Source organism: Pleurodeles waltl, chromosome 11 (assembly GCF_031143425.1).
Source record: "Pleurodeles waltl isolate 20211129_DDA chromosome 11, aPleWal1.hap1.20221129, whole genome shotgun sequence".
Classification (NCBI taxonomy): Eukaryota; Metazoa; Chordata; class Amphibia; order Caudata; family Salamandridae; genus Pleurodeles; species Pleurodeles waltl.
In genome coordinates, this window is record NC_090450.1 from 786,107,858 (window position 1) to 786,125,979 (window position 18,122).

Consider the following 18,122-nt stretch of genomic DNA (forward strand, 5'->3'; position numbering starts at 1 on the left):
CCTGCATGCACTACATCATCATCCACTACCTGTATCATCACCACACCAAGCAGAACACACACCTCACTGGTAGACACCTCCACAACATCCATGCACACGTCCCCTGTGTCCTCTCCCACAGTGTCTGTCCCCTCATCCTAAAGTACACAAATGCAAGCACTAGACAACCAACAGCCATCCACCTCACAACAGCATACAGCCCATGCACTTGCATCCACATCCAGCAGACAAACCCCTCCAACAACCACTCCCTCATCCTCCACTCCCATTACTCCTCCCTCTTTCCGCCCCAATGTCCCTAAAAAGCTTTTCCTTTCCCAGATTGACCTCTTCCCTACCTCTCTTCCCGCCCCCCCCGGCCTGCACTTACGGCCAGGGAATCAAAGACCTGGCCAAGCACCTCACCCAAACAGTCCAAGGGCACAGTTTTGGCAGCATCTACTCTGGGTGGAAAGGATTCCAGGCCACAAATAATGAAGGGGAAGGAGCCTGCACCAACCACAAAGAAGGGGAAGGAGCCTGCACCAGCCACAAAGAAGGGGAAGGAGCCTGCACCAGTAGCTGTCACAGAGCCCCCACCGCCAACCGTGGTTGTGCAGCCATTAGAGAGTGCAGGGGCTGAGCAGGAGCCTCGCACAACCACCACCACGGTGCAGCCATCGGAGGGTGGATGGACTGAGCAGGAGCCTTCCACAACCACCACCACAGTGCAGCCATCAGAGGGTGCAGGGGCCGAGCAGAAGCCTCCCACAACAACTACCACCACGTGCAGCCATCAGAGGGTGCAGGGGCTGAGTAGGAGCCTCCCTCAACCACCACCACAGTGCAGCCATCGGAGGGTGCAGGGGCTGAGAAGGAGCCTCCCACAACCACCACCACCGCCACCACCACAGTGCCGCAGTCACCGCTGACACCATATAGTCCAGCCTCCATGGGCTGCTGTGCGGCCTGCCCCCACCAAAACCAGTAGGTATTCACCCACTCGAGAGACTGTGGCCTTGCACTTTCCAGCACCAAGCACAGGGCATGTTGCCCCCTCCAGAACCAATGGGCAAGTCACCCACTCGAGAGACTGTGGCATTGCACTCCCCAGGACAAAGCAATGGGCATGTTGCCCCCTCCATAGCCAGTGGGCAAGTCACCCACTCAAAAGACTGTGGCCCTGCACTCCCCAGGACCAAGCACAGGGCATGTTGCCCCCTCTAGAACCAGTGGTCTTGTTTCCGCATCCGGCTGAGGTTCCCTCCCCCCTCCTCCTGAGGTGTCTGCCTATTTGCCAACTGATGCCCCTGCAGTTTTCTCTCCGTATTGGTGCAGGAATCGAGTGGGGCCCTGGGCTTTGCCCTGTTGCCATGTGGCCCCTGTGAACTATGGACTGGGCAGTGTCCCTTTTTTGTACATTTGTACATATATATTGCATTGCCACACTGACTTATTATTTTTGATGTTGATCTTATTACAATCACTGTAGTCAATTCCTGTTGTCCTTGCAATATTTTGGCAATTATTGTGGATAAATTGATTTTCATGTGCATCTGCTTGTGTGTATGGTGTGTGTTTGTGGGGTGTGTGTGTATGTCACTCTCATTTTTGTCCCCCCTCCCTTGTATGCTAGGTGGCTGTACTCACCGTCGTCGTCTTTGCCGGCGCTGGTGTTCGTGGTGGAGCATGACAGATCATCGGAAAAACATGAAGTTCAGGTTCCATGGTGGCGTGGTTCTTCCCTGTGTCTCCAATGGTGAGTCCTTTGGCTTTTGTGCTCTGTTTCCGCCAGGCTTTTGATGGCATTGATACCACCCCTGAAAAGGTGGCGGATTGTAGCGTCATAATATGGTGGGCAGAACTTTCTCTTCTGCCTGGCTGTAGGCTGCTACCGCCGTGGTGAATGTTGTTTCCGCCCTGGCGGTCGGTGTGGCACACTGGATGTCTTTCGGGGATATCACCGCCATGGTCATAATTTGGCGGTAGTTACTGCCAGCCTGTTGGCGGTATTACCTCCACTTTATCACCCACCGCCAGGGTCGTAATGAGGGCCATAATGTCAACCCGAACGAGGAAGCCAAAAAACACATCCCAGTCAGAAGTCGCTAGAACATCATACACAATTGACAAAATCAAAGGCAAAAGTTATATGCAGGCAATACTGTGATCTATCTCACTGAAACAGCCAAACTTAAAAACCACTTACATAACCAAAACGATAAACAATAATAAGAATTGGGAAAACAATCCAGTATACGGCACAACCTTACACAACCACACAATAACGCCATACATAAGTCACATTCAAAGAAAAACAAATATAGAAAATTAAATAATAAAACCATCTGTTTGCGTCAAACGCACTAATAATGAGATACATTATTAAATACTGTAAATACGGTATAAATTCCATCATCCATTTTCCTATCTATTGATAAGACTAGATGCATGTAAAAAATTAACACTTACCTTAGAAGATCCACTCTTGAACACAAATCAAGCTCATTAACATCAACTCTTGAGAAAAGCCAATACTGGATAATCCAGTTTCTATAGCCGCCTATCAAAGGTTCAAAAGGCAGAGAATTAGTGGACATAGTCCTATCGATATAAAGGCCATCTGATCCTACTTATGGTCTACTTCCCCAATCTAAATACTGTAAATAAATACATCTAATTATTATAAACTTACGAACATGGGAGTAAAATTAAAGCACGTGAAGTTTTCTTCCAAAATTTATGTTTAACCACAATGAATGTTGTCACCCTCCACCTTCTTACTGGACCAAACATCAAAGGGTAATTTCCACAAGTTTCCTATCATTGAGGCACAAAAAGGGGTTAAATGTAAATCAACATACTCTCACCATACACAGAGTAGCGCCCACTCCTGATTCTACACAAATGTTAGCACAATGTTAAGTAGACCCATAGGCTTGATAGTACTCAGTACTAGACATTCCAACAAAAACACACTACTTACTCAACCCTCCACCCACAAACAAAAATATACCCCTGTATCTTAAAAATAAATTTCCCCAAAAACAAGATGTGTTTACTCCTTACCCGTGACTAAGCATAGAAGACATGTCAAACTCTATTTAATTTCGCACAATGCAGCACTCGATATACCAATTCCCCAAACCATCTGCATTCACATCTAGTCAAACCAGGCCTTATTACTGGACATTATGCCCTTCCAAATCAGGTAGGTTTCCACGATTATATTTAAACGTTGCAATAATTAAAATAAAATTCGGGACTCTACATACCAATGCCCCAAACCATCCACATCTGCATCTGGTCATGCCAAGCCTTATTATAAAGCAATGTGCCCTTCTGAATCGGATAAATTCCCATGATTATATTAGTACATTGCACACTGCAGTAATATAGTGACCTCTGTCACCCCATAGCAGTCTATACTCACTAATTGAAATCCACAATTCTGATCCACGGTACTGCATAACAAACAAAGAACACAACACAAGACAAAACACAAAGAAAACAAAGAAAAGAACACGTCCCTAATTAGTAAGAATCAAAAGAATTCTACCAACATTATGATAAAATATTCCAAAGTCCATCAGTATGTCTTGCTTGACATTACGTCTTTTATTTTTGCTATCTCTATTCTTTGGTGGTTGTTTTTTTTTTTAAAGTGGCACTTTGGTGGCCATACCGAACTGGCACCTGGCCTTCGCTTTAATCTTCTTGGACATTCCACTGGACTGCTTAGCACAATGTGATATAACAGTTTATTTGTGTGTATATTCGGTGTAATGTAACCTTATGTGACTGAATGATGTTATGATTGTTAACTCTTTCAAAAATGTTTAGCCCTGAAGAAGCAGAGATTCCATGAAACACGTGTTGGCTAGTTCAGTGCTAAGATTTCGCAGCCACAATATTGAGAAATCATTCAATGGGAACTTCCACTAGACTATATTCATATAGCGATCCAGATTAATTATGTATGTATATACATACTCCAAATAAGTTGGGCTATTACTAGGATGCATATATATGTACTTGAGGTTTTGAATTTCTCTACTGACAGCATATCATCTGTTCCTCTATAGGTGCCCTTCCAGCTTCAACTTTCAACCCTGTCTTGCTGCCCTCCACTATGCACCCTCCACATTCTTATAATGAAAACATGCCTTGGGCTATGGTAGTAGCCTGTCTGCCAGCTTTATAAAAAGTCAAAATACCCACATTACCAACGGCAAACTCCAATACCTTATATCTCAAAATAGTCCTACCTGGTGGGACTAATCACATGACTAACGTGGCACAGCTTACATTCAGCTAGATTAATTTCCATCATAGAGCCCTTCGCAACAGCATCCTCGAACCAAAGGTGCTCAAAAGGGTAACTCCCCGTGGCAACTCCCTTTTTTGGGCTTTGGGACAGAACAGCTAATCCTTGCAAACCTTCCAGCAATGGTTCCAAGAAAACTCCAATTAAAGTCAAGACCATCAGGCAACATCTGTCATCTCTCTAATTTGCATTAAATGGCTTGTAACTTATTTAATCCTATGTTTCACATAGCTATATTTACACATTTAGCAGATGATGTAGAATATAATAACCCTTTTCATCCACTCCAAACACGTTTTCCTTGAGACTGCAGCACCAAGATCGTTGTGGTGGCTGCGCTGGATGATTCATGCTGCTGCGCTGATGCTAATGTCCCAGCTGTGTTCAATTTTGCTGGAATTGTCCAAGGCATTTCATACTGAAAACCAAAAGATTCTGCTGTGTGTGCTTAATGATCTGGCATCAAGCATAAGGACTTGACACAGCTTTGCAATGTTTTTTAGCTTAACAGATTGCAACAGATGGACCTCCTACCTGTGAAGTCCATAGGTGTCCATTCTGGTTCCACTTCTCTTTAATCTCTATATTATCCCACGGCCTAACTCATCCAAGCGCTCAGCTTTGGCCTTTTCATGTATCCCTACGGCACACAAATCCTAATAAAAACCTTGTTTTTTTGTCTCTAATTTGCATGATTGTTTGACCAAAGTGAGAGCTTGGATGTGTTGTAACCAGCTTAAGGTGAGTGATGAGAAGACAAAGGCCTTATGGCTTATTCAGGAACTGTCCATCTGGGCTTCCTCAGGTGGCCAAAAAACACTCTTCACAACCTGTGTGTAAACTATTGGTGTCAAATTTGACTGTGCTCCCTCTGTGTTCAGTTGCCACCACCTCAAAATGGATTTGCCTTCTGTTTGCCCTGTGCTTAGCACCATACTTGCTTAAATTTTGGGAAGCAAGAAAGACTCCTGTTTTTCCTGACCTTTTATAACAAATCTCTTTGCCTGATGGGAGATGTGCAGCATTGACTATCTACCTATGGTTACACTTTTGAGACATGAGTACATCTCTGTTATTTCTAAATTACATCTAGGCTAACCAGACAGATACTGTCTGCTAAAAATGCTGCAACAATACAGTTATGACAAGAGTACGCCTGAACACTCACAGTATACTTTAATCTTTGCTCATAAACCACAACAGAGTGTGCTTATATTGGGAGAAGAGTAGAACTCTACTTTCCAGATAACCAAAAAATAGGTGTTAACATTATTATAGATACTAAGCAGCTGGGATTCCCATAGCAGTGCATTTGGAACCTGGGTAACTCTTAGGACCAGAGTAACTCAGAGACTGGTTATGTTTGTCTTGACCTTGCAGGGACTACCACACCTATGAGGTATCAACTGAGTTTCCAGAACAGGAGTAAGAAAACAATTTACTTATCTGTAACTACAGTTCTCCAGTATTGTTATCTTTCATACATTCACATGCTTCAATCTTCCCCAAAGTTGGAGTACCACGGTATCACTATAAAAGCAGTGCATTATACATTAATATGCTACAATGCAAAGGATAGCCACTATGAGAGCCTATCCGTATCCTTTTGTAAAATTAAAATAAATACATTTTAAAAAAAAAAACACAACCCTAGGCTATAACCAATCAGAAAAAAACACCCACCCTGTAGAACCTTCCCAAAAGAGGCTGAGTTCCTCAGACATTCTAGCACACGTGTGATAAATGTGTAAATGAGGAAATAAGGGAAGCCTCTCCAGGGAGGAGGGTGGGTCACATGTGAATCTATGAATTATACCAATACTGTAGAATTGTAGTTACAGGTAAGTAACGTGTTTTCTTCTCCAGTATTGGATCTTTCATAGATTCACATGCTTGAATCAGAATAGCAAGCAGTGATAACAGTTTACAATTGTAAAATATACAAATACCCTAAGTGGATGGCTGGTAATAACACAATACATCTCTGTACTGTGTACCACATAACAATTGGTATTCCATAAAATTAGTCATGACTACAACTACAATATGAGAGCTGAAATAAGAAATCAAACATAAATTTACCTCTCTATGAGAAGAGGCGTACCTTACTGGAACAAATGATGTAAGACTGCTTAACCTACAGCTGCATCAGTGCTGGTTGGCAACTCCAAGCAGTAATGCTGCGTAAAAGTGTTGTGCCCCTACATGGCAAAACACACATAGATCTTCTCCAAGGAGAAGCCAGCAAAAAGGGCAGCAGAAAAGGATATTTCCCTTGTAGAATGAGCTTTAGGCTTGAGCGTGAGCGGCTTACTAACTTTGATATGGCAGAGTTGGATGGTTGCTGAAATTCATCTTAAAATAGTCATTTTTGTCACTGCAGCACATAGTTTGCTAGGATCATAGGAAACCAGTAACTGATCGATTTTTTTAAATTTTTTAGTTCTTTGCAAATAAAATTTTAAATATCATTTGATGTCAAGAGAATGAAGGTCTTTCTCAGCTGAAGAGGATGGATTTGGAAAAAAGGTGCAAAGAATAGATTAGTTGAGATGAAATTGGGATGGAACTTTAGGAATAAACTTCAGATTTGTTCTAAGGAGCACATAGTCATCAGTAAAGGGTAAATAGGAGACCTTGATAGTATAAGCTTGGATATCGCTTACTCTTGTGGAGGTGAGTGCCAAAAGTAATGCAACATTACAAGTTAAATATTTGAGCTCAGCTTTGTGAACAGGCTCAATTGGTGATTTCATAAGTTGCGAAAGGACTATATTAAGATTCCAGTGGAGGAGGTTGAATCAGGGGAAAGGCCTTGAATAAGCTTTTCACAAATTGTTTGATAATGCCGTTAGAACAAAGAGAGAGAATTTGGAGAGCGTCTGCAGTGTGAAATAGCAGCGAAGTGAACTTTAACAGATGCATGTACCAGTTCTGATTTAGCTACAGATAGTAGGTAAGGTAGAATCTGTTCTGGCGATGAATTGAGAGGGTGGATATTGTTTTGTAGACACCAAGAGCAAAAATGTTTCCATTTGAATCTATAAGCTCTGTTGGTGGATTCAGCTCTCACCTTGGATAATATATCCCTGCAAACCTGGGGAATGTTTAAATCCTTGAACTCGTTGAACTGAGGAGCCACGTATGCAATTTGGCAGAGGCAGGATGTGGATGCAGGATTTGCCCTGTGGTTAATAGTGTTGACGTTACAGGCAGGCAATATGGTATGGCTTACGAGAGCAGAAGAAGCTGCTTGAACCAGTGTTGTCAGGGCCAGCGTGGAGCAATGAGGATCAGGCAGCACAGTTCTCTAGTCATTTTCATTAGAATTAGAATGCTGGAGCTGGGAGGTAATAGGAAACCATAAGCAAAGATCCCTGACTATCTTTTCAAAAACCCATTCCCCCATGCCCCTCTCTGTGTTTCCCAGCTGGCGAAGAACCGGCTTTTCCGGTTCTCTTGTGAAGCAAAGAGATCTAAAGTTGGTGTGCCCCACTTCAATTTCCAAATTCTCTGAGCCTCTAGAGACAATATGCGAGACCTCGTACCTCCCTGCTTGTTGAGATAATGCATGCAGGCAGTGTTGTCTGTTCGTATGAGGGCGGATGATGTTTGATTTCTCTGAAAGAATGACTTTAGTGCTAGAAAAATGTCTCTTAATTCTAGGAAATTGATGTGCATTTCAGAAAGAGAAGCACTCCATCTGCCTCTTATTTGGAGATCCTGTAGATGGGCTCTCCAACCTTTCAGGGAGGCATCTGTGGTGAGGATGAAATCCGTAAGTGGAGAGAGGAATGTTAGACCCACAGAGAGATTGCTGGTGGACTGCCACCATAGAAGTGCCTGTTTCATGGTTGGAGTTATCCGAATTAGGTTGTTGAATGATCCGGTTACTTGGAGCCATTGCTTATCCAATTGTTCTTGAAAGGGTCTCATTCTGAAACATGCATGAGGCAGCATGAGAATGGCTGAGGATTATGCTGAGAAATGACTTGAGGAGACGGACAGAAACAAACTCCTTTCTGGACAGATCGTGAGACAGTGATATTAAGCTTGTCTCTCTGCGGACAAGAATGCATTGTCTTGTATGGCGTCTAGAGTTGCCCGGAGAATATTTATCCTCTTAGAGGGTGAGAGTGCAGACTTGTGGAAACTGACTGAGTCCCAGAGAGCGAAACAGTTGGAGGCAAGTTGATATGGCTTCTAAAGCCGTCTGGAGAGACGGAACTTTTACAAGGCAGTCATCGAGCCACGGAAAAATCTGAAGTCCTTCGAGCCTCAGATGTGCTGCAACCGGAGCAAGGCATTTGGTAAACACTCAGGGAGCTGAGCGGAGACCGAAGGGTAGGACTGTGAACTGAAAGGGTGCACCTGCAACAATAAAGCGGAGAAACTTTTGATGCTTTAAGTGGATAGGGAGGTGAAAGTAAGTGTCTTGCAAACTGCAAGTGGCCATAAAATCAGTATGGTCGAGAAACTGCAATATCTCTTGGAGAGTTAACATATGGAAGGGCTTTCTCTGTATATATTGGTTTAGCTTTGGGAGATCTGGAATGGGGTACCATTCTCCATAAAGAAGCAAGAATAAAAACCCACTCCCCTCTGAGAACGAGGAACTTTCTCTATTGCACCTTCTTGAAGCATGATGGCTCCTTCCTTCTTAAGTAAGTGGATATGGGACGCAGGTGATATTTGTGGAGGATGAGGAGGTGGAACTTGGACAAACTCCAAAGCATGGCCATATTTTATTATATCCAGGATCCGCTTGTCTGTGGTAATTTGTTTCCATCTGTTGTAATAACGAGATATGTGTGTTCCTTTGAGTGGTAGGATAGGGGAAACTGTAGCAGGCCCCACTGGATTGCCACTTACTCCTGGTTGTGTCTCTAGATTGTGCTGGTTGCTTACGTCTGGGCTGCTGTCTGGAAAATGCAGCTTGCGGTGGTGCAAGATATTGGTGTTGCTGGTAGGTGGTGCGAAATGATTGATAGTTTTGAGATTGGTACTGTTCATAGGTACCATGAAAGGCATAGGTTCCTCGTCCTCATTCTCCACGAAAAGGTGTTTTCCTATACTAAAGCCTACCCAAGGACCTAGCCGTATTGGTATCCGCCTTGATGGCCTGTAAGTCGTCATCTATATGCTTCCCAAAAAGCATATTGCCTTTAAAAGGCATGTCCAAAATTCTGCTTTGCACCTCTGGGCAGAATGTGGTCGCCTTAAGCCAACCTTGACGTCTAAGGACGGCTGTATTAGCCAACTGACGAAAGGCAAGGTAGGCTAAGTCCACTGATGCATCAATGATTTTGGAAGCTGTTCTTTCTTCTTCTAGTAAAGGTTTCCGTGCCTCCTGTCTTATCTTCTGGCAGAAAGTCTAGATATGGTGCAATATCTGACCACATCTGGTGGTCGTACGTCCCTAATATTGCTAAGGCATTGGCCGCCCACACCATAGTTCCAGAGATGGTCTTGAATCTTTTGCATATGTTATCAAGTCTTCTACCTTGCTTGTCAGGAGGGGACATGATAAGTGTGGAAGGATTCTTTGCTCTCCTCTGTGCAGCCTGGGTGATCACGGAATATGGCTTTGGATGTCCAAACATGCTGGTGCATCATCAGTGGCTTTGTATTTTTTGTCGATTTTAGGAAGGGCTGGGGTCACCTAGCCAATGCCTTTATTACAGTCACACATTCTTCCCATATATAGTTGATTATTGGAACTGCTCTCACCGTTATTCTTCACTGGCCTTAAAAATCATAAATAAAGCAGTCCGTCTGCTTGACAGTCATAGGAAGAGGAAACCTAGTCGTGGCCCTTTCCATCAGGGCGCGTGAAAACCACCTATGTCCTCTGGTGGGGAGTCTGCTGCTTAGGTAGGTAGAGGAGAAGTTGTGGGAATTATGTATTCATCCCATTCATTGCCAGAGGGTCTGGTGTCTTGAATTTCACCATCTTCTGCATCATCATCAGTTGAAGGTGGATCTTAAATTAGTGGAATGGTAATGTGTGTGTGCGGTACAACCCTTGGTGTTGAACTAGGTATAGGAGGTGGTGTTGCTGGAGGAAGAGGTGGTTGTGATCCCACAGGAGTTGGAAAGCGTGTGCGGTAATCTAGTAACATGACGTGTAAGTCTTCAACTAATGCCACATTCTTGAATGGATTCCATATATTGCTTGGTCCTGGCAGACGCACACTGTGGACAGAACTCTTGGGTATAATATTCAACATATTGCTCATCATCATCATCATCATCATCATCTTGATATTTGACATTAAGCTATGTGGACTATGTGCTGGGCCAAATTAACCATCATCATCAGACTCTTCCAGAAAATTGGCAGGAAGTTGTGGTGAAACTTGGGAAGGATCATGGTACAAATGTCTGGCTGATGGTGCTTGAAAAAGAGGGGTTACTTGAAAGCTTGAGGGCCCTTTCATTTTAAATGATGGAGGCATCAATGAGAAGTGTGTTGATGACGGTGGATTCATTTGATATGACGATGAGTCAAAATAATCAATCAATCCTTGTAAAGTGTGACTACTCCCCCGTTAGGGTCTCAAGGTGCTGGAGGGGAGGGAGGGGGAGGAAAGAGTGTAGCATTCACCAGTGAGGTGGTTCTTAAAAAAGCCATGTCTTCAGTTCCTTCATGAAGCTGAGGAGGGAGGTGGTTTGTCTGATGTGGAGAGGAAGGGCATGCCAGGTGGTGGCTGTGAGGTAAGAAAAGGAGCGTCGTCCTCTTCTGGTTTTCCTGATGCGGAGTACTTCTGCTAGAGAGAGCTGGGCTGAGCGTAGGGTCCTGTGGGGTAAATGGAGGTTGAATCGCTGGTTCAGGTAGGCTGGTCCGGTGTTGTGGAGGGCTTTGTGTGCGTGGGTGAGGATCTTGAAGGGGATTCTTTTCTCTATGGGAAGCCAGTGTAGGGTACGCAGGTGTTGCGAGATGTGGCAGTGTTGAGGTAGGTAGAGGACCAATCTGGTGGCGGGGTTCTGGATGTTTTGTAGTTTGCGGGTGAGTTTCTTGTTGATTCCGGTGCAGAGTGCGTTGCCATAGTCCAGTCTGCTGGTGATTAAGGCGTGTGTGACAGTCTTTCTGTGTTCAAGGGGGATCCATTTGAAGGACTTGCGTAGGAGGCAGAGGTTGCGGAAGCAGGTGGAGGTGACTGAGTCGATTTGATGGTGCATGCTGAGATTGGAGTCCAGGATGATCCCGAGGTTGTGGGCTTGGCTGGTGGGGGTGGGTGGGTTTCCGATGGTGGGTGGCCACAAGGAGTCGTTCCACGTGTTGGGTTGAGGGTCCATAAGGAGTACTTCTGTCTTGTGTCTGGCTTTGTTGGGGTCGTTGGAGAGGATGAGTTGGGTGTCGTCGGCAAAGGAGATGATGATGATGATGATGATGATTCTGTAGCTTCGGACGATGGTGGCTAGCGGGGCCATGTAGACATTAAACAGCGTGGGGCTGAGGGAGGATCCCTGAGGAACTCCGCAGGTGGTGGTTGTGGGGTCTGCGAGGAAAGGGGGCTAGTCTCACTCATTGAGTTCAGCCAGAGAGGAAGGATTGGATCCAGTTGAGGGCCTTGATTCTGATGTCGGCTTTGTGTAGTCTTCGTATCAGGGTGTGTTGGGAGAATGTGTCAAAGGCCGCCGAGAGGCCTAACAGGATCAGTGCTGCCGTCTCTCCCTTGTCCAGCAGGGAGTGGATGTCGTCTGTTGCGGCCAGTAGGGCTGTTTTTGTGCTATGGTTTTTCCTGAATCCGGATTGGGAGATGTTGGGTATGTTGTGGTCTTCTAAAAACGTGGCGAGTTGGCTGTTGACTGTTTTTTCGATGACTTTCGCAGGAAAAGGGAGTAGGGAGATGGGCCTGACGTTTTTGAAGTTGGTGGGGTCTGCTGAGGGTTTATTGAGGAGAGGGTTGATCTCTGCGTGTTTCCAGTCATTGGGGAAGGTGGCGGCAGCTAGTGAACAGTTGATGATGAGGCAGAGCTTGGGGGTGGTGGTGTCTTCGCCTCTTTTCAAAATGTGGTAGGCACATGGGTCCATGGGGGCACTAGAGTGTATGGACCTCATTGTTCTCAGAGTATCTTCGGTGGGGAGGGGGGGTCCAGGTGGTGATTGTTGGTCTGTTGGTGTCAGGTTTTTGTAAAGGTGGTTCTGCGCGTAGGCTGTCTTTGCTGAAACTGTCGTAGATGGTCTTGATTTTGTGGTGGAAGTAGGAATTGAGTCTGTCACAGAGAACCTGTGAGGGTGGGATGTCCGTGGTTTCACTGTTGTGTTGGGCGAACTCCTTGATGATGCTGAAGAGTTCCTTGCTGTTGTGTGCGTGTGAGGAGATTTGGCCATGAATAGCTTTCTTTCTGGTGTTTCTGATGAGCTGGTGGTGTGCGGTGGTGGGGCTCTGAAGTTGCTATGGGCTTCTGTGGATTTGGTGTTTCTCCAGATTTTCTCAGGGCGGCAACAAATGCGTCTAGATTCTCAGAGTTCTAGGGTGAACTAGCTGGCTTTCTTTGCATGGGTGCTGTTCTTTTTGAGGGGGGCTATGGTGTTGGCACAGCCGGCGATCCATTTGTGGAAGGTGCATGCTGCCGTGTTTTGGTCGTCATTGTGTACGATCGTGGGGCCGGCGATGGCGAGGGTGGCGGTGAGCTGATTGTCTGTGATTCTTGTCCAGTTTCTATGTGATGGTTGGTGTTGGGGTCCGATGACGGTAGGTGTGTTGAACGTGAAATGGATGCATCAGTGGTCTGTCCATGGTAGTTCTGTGGTGTGACTGAAGGTAGCGGAGGTTCCTGTTGTGAAGATGAGATCGAGGATGTGTCCTGCTGAGTGTTTTGCCTCCGTCACGATCTGTTGGAGCCCTATGTTGTGGAGGTTGTCTAGGAGGGATGTGGTGTTGGGGGTCTTGTAGGTTGTTGAGGTGAAAGTTGAGGTCTCCCAGCAGGGTGAAGCTGGTAGCTGTGTCGGCTTGTGCGGAGATGTAGTCTGTGATAGAGTCGGCGAAGGGAGCACGTGGTCCGGGAGGGCTGAAGATGAGGGTTCCCCTGGTGGATGTCAGGCTGGTACGTAGTTTGAAGCGGTGTTCCATTAGGCTTGCGGATTCTTCGGACTGTGTGTTCAGGGGGAGGTTGGACCTGTGGATGATGGAGATTCCTGTTTCCCCCCACACCCCAGGTGGCTGGGGTGGTCTTTCCAGATGATCTTGTATCCCTGGGGGATGGCGATGGTGATGTCCATGCCTGAGGTGGCGTTGGTCCAGGTCTCGGTGAGGAGCGTGACATCCGGGGAGGTGCGGTCAAGGAAGTCCCAGAATTCGGTGGCGTGTTTATGAGGGAGCGGATGTTGAGGAGCATGCACTGCAGAGATTTCGGGGTCGGTGTGTTGTTGTGGGTGGGTTGTGCTGGGTCCTAGGTCTTGGTGGTGGTGTAGGTTTGGCAGCAGCGGAGGCAGCTGAAGGGTCTGTGGAGCTGCTTGCTTGCAGTTGTTGTTGCGTCCTGGGTTGAATGCGATAAGTGCTGCTGACATGTAGAGGCAGCGGGTAGCAGGACCAGAGCTCCTGCCGCTGGTCGCGATCGGTGCAGACGGGGTTGCCTTAGGCACGCCGTACTGCAGTCGCCATTAAGTTGAGAAGGGGGAGGAGAGGACAGCTGGGAGGTGGGAGCGGGAAACGGCATGAAAAAGGGGGTGGGGCTGCGGAGAGAATGTGACACAGGAGAGAGAGAGAGAGAGAGAGAGAGAGAGAGAGAGAGAGAGAGAGAGAGAGGGTCAGAGTTCGAGTCAGACAGGCTTCACTTGCAGGTGGAGCTATGCGGTGGCAGAGCAGTTCACTGACTAGGTCAGTTTGTCTGCGTTGTTGATTTTGATGGTATTGTTGGGGTGGTGGAAGTGGATGTAATGGTCGTCGATGGTGTGGTGGATGTCGACAACGTGATAGTCATTGACGATGTAGTCGCCGTCGACAATGGAGTCGTCAACGATAGCTGCGCCTTCAACAGTGAAGGTGTAATAGACGGTAGAAGTTTAGTCAACAATAGAACCTTCATCAATGAGGCTTTTGCGGATGTCTGACGGTGCGAGATTCTTTTTAGTTGGAGATTTTGATAGCGTCGACGATGAGAAGCAAGAAGAAGGTTTTTGTTTTGAGCTTTTTGGAATACCAGATTCAGTCTCAACAGGAATAACAGGTTTTATTTTTTTGTGAGGAGATTTGTAAGGGGTCATGGCACATTTCCTTGACAGCCTTTTTATGACCCTCAAGAGACTCTTGTGATCTCTCCCTCTTTTTATGTCAGTTAGAAGAGGTGTAAGAGCTAGCAGTGCCCTGATCTTCAGTGAGGACATCAGATTTAGTTTAGAGTCTCTGTAACCAAATAAATAACCTACCCTCTCTGTCTTTTAGGGTTTTGGATGAAAAGATTCTACACATTTTGCAGTCCTTGGCTTTATCCTGTGGGTATTAGCAATATATACAATCTTTATGGGGATCCTCCTGGTGAAGTATCTTCTTACCACAAGATCCACATGACCTGAAGAGTACTTTCTTAGAAGTCTGACATGGTGAGAAACGGATGAGAATGATCAAAATGTGAAGATAAAAACTTGAGCAGAGATCAGGGAGACTCCCTCTCACGCAACATGCAGTAGAAAATCTTTGGAATTCAGCCTCTCTTGAGAAGGGTGCTGTTGTCTGATTGGTTATAGCCCATGTAAGGAAATGCCTCCTTGCATGGTTACCCCCTGACTTTTTGCCTTTGCTGATTCCAAGTTATGATTTGAAAGTGTGCTGAGGCCTGCTAACCAGGCCCCAGCACCAGTGTTCTTTCCCTAACCTGTACCTTTGTTTCCATAATTGGCACACCCTGGCATCCAGGTAAGTCCCTTGTAACTGGTACCCCTGGTACCAAGGGCCCTGATGCCAGGGAAGGTCTCTAAGGGCTGCAGCATGTCTTATGCCACCCTGGAGACCCCCACTCAGCACAGACACACTGCTTGCCAGCTTGTGTGTGCTGGTGAGGAGAAAATGACTAAGTTGACATGGCACGCCACTCAGGGTGCCATGCCACCTCACACTGCCCATGGCATAGATAAGTCACCCCTCTAGCAGGCCTTACAGCCCTAAGGCAGGGTGCCCTATGTTTACTTTGTCCTTGCGACAAGTAGGCCCAACCCTCCGCAGCACAAACCCTTTGGCTGCCTGTTTACAGAGAGTGGAACTCTCTACAGTTGAGGTAATGCGTTTCCAAAAGACAATGCTGTTCGAACTTGTATTTATGGTTCATTATTTGAAAACCTTAATTATTAGGGTGAGTGCTGTAAATAACTGTTTTAAGGTCACACTTCACTACTGATGTTGGTTCCAGTACAAATAAAAAAAACGTGTATACACATGTTTGAAAAGTTTAGGCTATGAGGCTAAGTATAATGCTCCCAGAATGCTCTCTGATTAGATGCAAATGAGGTGTCATTTAGTAAAATGGTTTGATGCATGCTAGTATTTCCTAAAAATATTTCTAATGGAAAATCAGTGTAACCATTTTCAACACGATTATGGGAAGCATGAAAATAAACAAACACTGACAAAGCCAACTGATCTGACATATTTTTATAAGTCTTTTAGTTTCATCAATGCGTGTCTTGTTTTGACATGGCTTTTGTAACACTTTATTGTTGTGGGAGCTACCAGGCCCTCAACATTGTAACAAACACTGGCAAAAAAAACCCAAAACGTTTTTGAACTCTAAAAGCACGCGTTGCCACCAGTGGCATAACAAAGGCCCCGCAGCCGCCCTCCAGGCAGCCCCTTCAGCACAGCACCTGCCCTGAGTGAGTCTGGAGAGGGGGCTCCTTCATGTTCTTTGCAAAGGGGCACCCTCCAGTTTCATTACGTCACTGATTGCCACTGTAGTTCCTGACACTGAACAAAACTACTTTGTGTACCAATATGCTCCTTGTGGAAGAGAAGAATGCGATCACTCACAGTAAAGTCAGCCGAAAGAGAGAGAAATAGAAGTTTAATAAAAACAAAATGGCTTTAACACCAGACCTAATTAGGGACCAAGACCCACATGTAGGTAGCTTTTTGCATGTCGCAAACAGCGACTTTCGCTGTTTGCGACGTGCAAAAAGCACACTGCGATGCACAAACCCAGTTTTGCGATTCGGTAACCTGGTTACCGAATCGCAAAACGGGTTTGCGACTTGCAATTAGGAAGGGGTGTTCCCTTCCTAATTGCGACTCGCAGTGCAATGTAGGATTGTTTTGCGAACGCGGGCGCAAACCAATCGCAGTTTGCACCCATTTCAAATGGGTGCTAACACTTTCACAAAAGGGAAGGGGTCCCCCTGGGACCCTTTCCCCATTGTGAATGTCACTGTAAAAAAATTTCAGAGCAGGCAGTGGTCCGCAGGACCACTGCCTGCTCTGAAAAAATGAAACGAAAACGTTTCATTTTTCGTTTTTGTAATGCATCTCGTTTTCCTTCCAGGAAAAGGGGCTGCATTACAAAAAAAAAAAAAAAAAAATAGTTTATTGAAAAGCAGTCACAGACATGGTGGTCTGCTGTCTCCAGCAGGCCACCATCCCTGTGAGGCCACCATTCGCAAGGGGGTCGCAAATTGCGACCCACCTCATGATTATTCATGAGGTGTGCATTTGCGAAGCCCTTGCGAATCACAGATTGTGTCAGGGACACCATCCTACATTCTGGTTTGCGACTCGCAATTTGCGGGTCGCAAATCTGAACCTACCTACATGTGGCCCCAAATTTTTCAAGAAAGTCACAAAAGTGCACCCATGGTATATGTCGTACCCCTATAAAATATTTGTGAACTGTATTTTAGCATGGGTAAATACGCATGTGTAGATTTGCTCATGTGAAAATCTATTGAGCATTTGCAAGTTCATTTTCCCTCCAGCCACTTGCTTCCCAACCCTGGAAGAAGTTCTAATTCTGCCATTGTCAGGAGTAAATGTCCAACCTTTCTTATTATGGGAAAATATTAGAGAGAAGCTGGTGAAGATCTTTAAAACATGCAGGTTAGTAGATTTGCAGACTCAAAGGCATTCCAGCCCTGGAACTATTGCTTACTGCTTCCTCCAGCCCCAGTATGCAGATCTGCAGAAAGGTGGAAAAATAATGAAATTGCTACAGTAGGGATTGAAACTGCAAGTATTCAAGCCCTACTATGGTAGTAGCCCTGGCATAATCAGAGAGGCTATTATCAGAGCTCTTACATAATGAGATTGCTGCCATAATTTGGCGCCACACTACATGCCACCAAAGGCACAAGTAGATCTTTTTACAGGACAAGTAGATTTGAGAAGCAACCTGTCCCGTGGACAAGTAGATATTTTAATAAATTCCACACCCTTGACTATGCCCCTACAGTGTCTAAGCAAAACCTTAGACATTGTGAGTGCAGGGTATCCATAAGAGTATATGGTCTGGGAGTCTGCCAAACACGAACTCCACAGCACCATAATGGCTACACCGAAAACTAGAAGTTTGGTATCAAACTTCTCAGCACAATAAATGCACACTGATGCCAGTGTACATTTTATTGTGAAATACACCCAGAGGGCATCTTAGAGATGGCCCCTGACAACATACCCGACTTCCAGTGTGGGCTGACTAGTTTTACCAGCATGCCACACACCAGACAAGTTGCTGGCCACATGGGGAGAGTGCCTTTGTCACTCTGTGGCCAGGAACAAAGCCTGAACTGGGTGGAGGTGCTTCTCACCTCCCCCTGCAGGAACTGTAACACCTGGCGGTGAGCTTCAAAGGCTCACCCCCTTTGTTACAGCGCCACAGGGCATCCCAG

At 45.7% G+C, this 18,122-nt stretch overlaps 1 protein-coding gene across 5 annotated transcripts in view; it reads right to left on the reverse strand.

Moving 5' to 3' along the window:
- RNFT2 (ring finger protein, transmembrane 2) overlaps positions 1-18,122 on the reverse strand; it is a 253,869-nt gene that overhangs the window by 187,720 nt on the left and 48,027 nt on the right. For 2 of the 5 annotated variants that reach the window (XM_069214507.1, XM_069214508.1), the window contains 2 exons: positions 3,413-3,443; positions 2,452-2,542 (listed from right to left, as the gene is read on the reverse strand). The exons of the other annotated variants lie outside the window; for them this stretch is intronic. The gene's annotated coding sequence lies outside the window, so the exon portion shown is untranslated. The remainder of the gene's footprint in view (positions 1-2,451; positions 2,543-3,412; positions 3,444-18,122) is intronic. 5 annotated transcript variants of the gene reach the window in all.